Source organism: Chiloscyllium plagiosum, chromosome 41 (assembly GCF_004010195.1).
Source record: "Chiloscyllium plagiosum isolate BGI_BamShark_2017 chromosome 41, ASM401019v2, whole genome shotgun sequence".
NCBI classification, from domain to species: Eukaryota; Metazoa; Chordata; class Chondrichthyes; order Orectolobiformes; family Hemiscylliidae; genus Chiloscyllium; species Chiloscyllium plagiosum.
The window spans coordinates 20060221-20062350 of NC_057750.1; the positions used below are offsets into that span (position 1 = coordinate 20060221).

The following is a 2130-nucleotide window of genomic DNA, read 5'->3' on the forward strand; positions in this document are numbered from 1 at the left end:
TCGATGTGTTATCCCAGCTGAAGTGGTGTCCTTCCTCATCTGTATGTAAGGATACTAGCGAGAGAGGGTCATGTCTTTTTGTCGCCAGTTACTGTCCATGTATCCTGGTGGCTAGTGGCATAAAATTCACTAAAGGGGAGGAAAATAGCAGCAAACCACATCATCCCTAGATATCACAGGAGAGCGAACAGTCAATGGGGAACTTCAGACCAGCGTCTACAGAAAGACAACAGATACGGACCAAATACCGAACGACAGAAGCAATCATCCCAACACCCACAAACAAAGCTGCACCAGAGCGTTATTTCAAGGAGCCACCACACACTGCAGCACAAACGGACGAGGAAGACCAGAGGCAAACCACCTGGTCCGGCGTATTCAAAAAGGAAAGGGTACCCAATGGACACGGTCCACTGATGTCTCAGCAAGAAACCCAAACGAGCAGACCAAACACGTCCAGAAACCCTCGCCACTGGCCACTCTCCCCGACGTCAAAGGCATCGTGGAACTGACTGCCAGACTAGTCAGACACCTTGGCATCGTCGTCGTCGTCGTCCCCAAGCCCACCAACGCACTGAAACAGCAGCTCATGAGCTTAAAGGACCCCTGGACAGACAACAAGCAGAACGAACATCATTCACAAAACACCTTGCCAGGGCTGTAAGGAACACCACGTTGGACCAACAGGCGGAAAACTAACCACCAGGACACGTGAGCAGCCGCAAACGGACCATGTTGCTTTCAGTTCTTTAGTGCCTAAAAGATGAGGGATGTGACAAACCGCCCAGGTCTTTTTGTCAACAAATAATTTCAGTTGCATCACACAGTAAACGTTTGCTATAAAACCCACACTCTCCGCGCTGTGTGACTTCCTTCTGAGGCATTTTCACCTCAGTGTCTGCATCCCCCCCCCCCCCCCCCGGGGGACGGACACACACACCTCCCCCCCCCCATCCTGAGGTGACCTCCTCCTGCTCAGTATGTACCTGCACATTAACAGTTTGTGGATAAATATCAAAGTTAAGTTTCTCAGCCTCACCAGAAAGATGGAAAGTCAACTCATTCCCTCCCCCTCCCCGAAGGAAGGGGCCACCGCGCGCGCCCACAAGGGCCCAGCGCGCGTGCGCACTGCCAGGATCCGCCCCCACACGGCGAACTCGCGCAGAGTCGGTTAAACGGCCGCGCCTCGAGCACCCAGTGTGGGGATGGGCCTTAACCCGCCGTCACCTCCGATTGGTTGGGACCTCCGTCAATCTAACCGCATCGGCCAATAGGGGGGGGGGCGGCGTGGTTCCCGCCCAGAGCGCGTCGCCTGGAGGTGGATGAGGCGGAAAGGAGAAAGCGCCCGGCGCCTTCGGGCCGTTTCATGATGGAGCTGAAGCAAAAGAGATAATAACGTCTCCCGGGGATGGGGTGGGGTGGGGTGGGATCCAGTGAGCTTCCGTTCAGAACTGATAGTAATTAGTGGGGGGGGAGAAAGGGAAGGGTGATCGTGGGGAGGGAGAGCTGTCTGTGCCTGAAGCGGCCCGTGTCAGTGACAAGGGTCTGGGCTGTGGCTCAAGGAGGTGTCGAGCCTCGAAGATTCGTTGCTGTTGAGGCTGCGGGGAAAGTGAGTTTTGTTCAGTTTCTCCCGGCTTGGGCCGACCCTGCTGCTGCTGCTGCTGGGAAAGTCCTTTAAACATGTCCTTTAAAACACTCAGACTAAGGTGTGAAGGAAAGGACACGTTTGGTGCTCACCAGTAACACAGGCAGACAGGGAAGGGTAAGGCAATTAGATTATATTAGAGTAGAATGGATTCCCTACAGTGTGGAAACAGGCCCTTCTGTACAAACCTATGCCCCTCTACTTCTGGACTCCCCCACCCCAGGGAATAGAACTCCTCTCCATGTCCCTCATAATTTTATAAACCTCTACAAGGTCACCCCCCTCATCCTCCGATGCTCCAGGGAAAACAGAGAGAGACACGCAGGGTAAAGAGAGGGGGATGGGGGGAGAGAGAGACACGCAGGGTAAAGAGAGGGGTACGGGGAGAGAGAGAGACACGCAGGGTAAAGAGAGGGGGACGGGGGAGAGAGAGAGACACGCAGGGTAAAGAGAGGGAGACGGGGAGAGAAAGAGAGACGCAGGGT

General features: G+C 54.6%; 1 long non-coding RNA gene across 1 annotated transcript in view; it reads left to right on the top strand.

Annotated features, from left to right (window-relative positions):
• The first annotated feature begins 1507 nt into the window (after nt 1–1507).
• Nucleotides 1508–2130, top strand: part of LOC122542924 — a 34203-nt gene continuing 33580 nt past the window's right edge. Inside the window, exon 1 of the long non-coding RNA XR_006309886.1 lies at nt 1508–1609. This is a non-coding gene — a long non-coding RNA (uncharacterized LOC122542924). The remainder of the gene's footprint in view (nt 1610–2130) is intronic.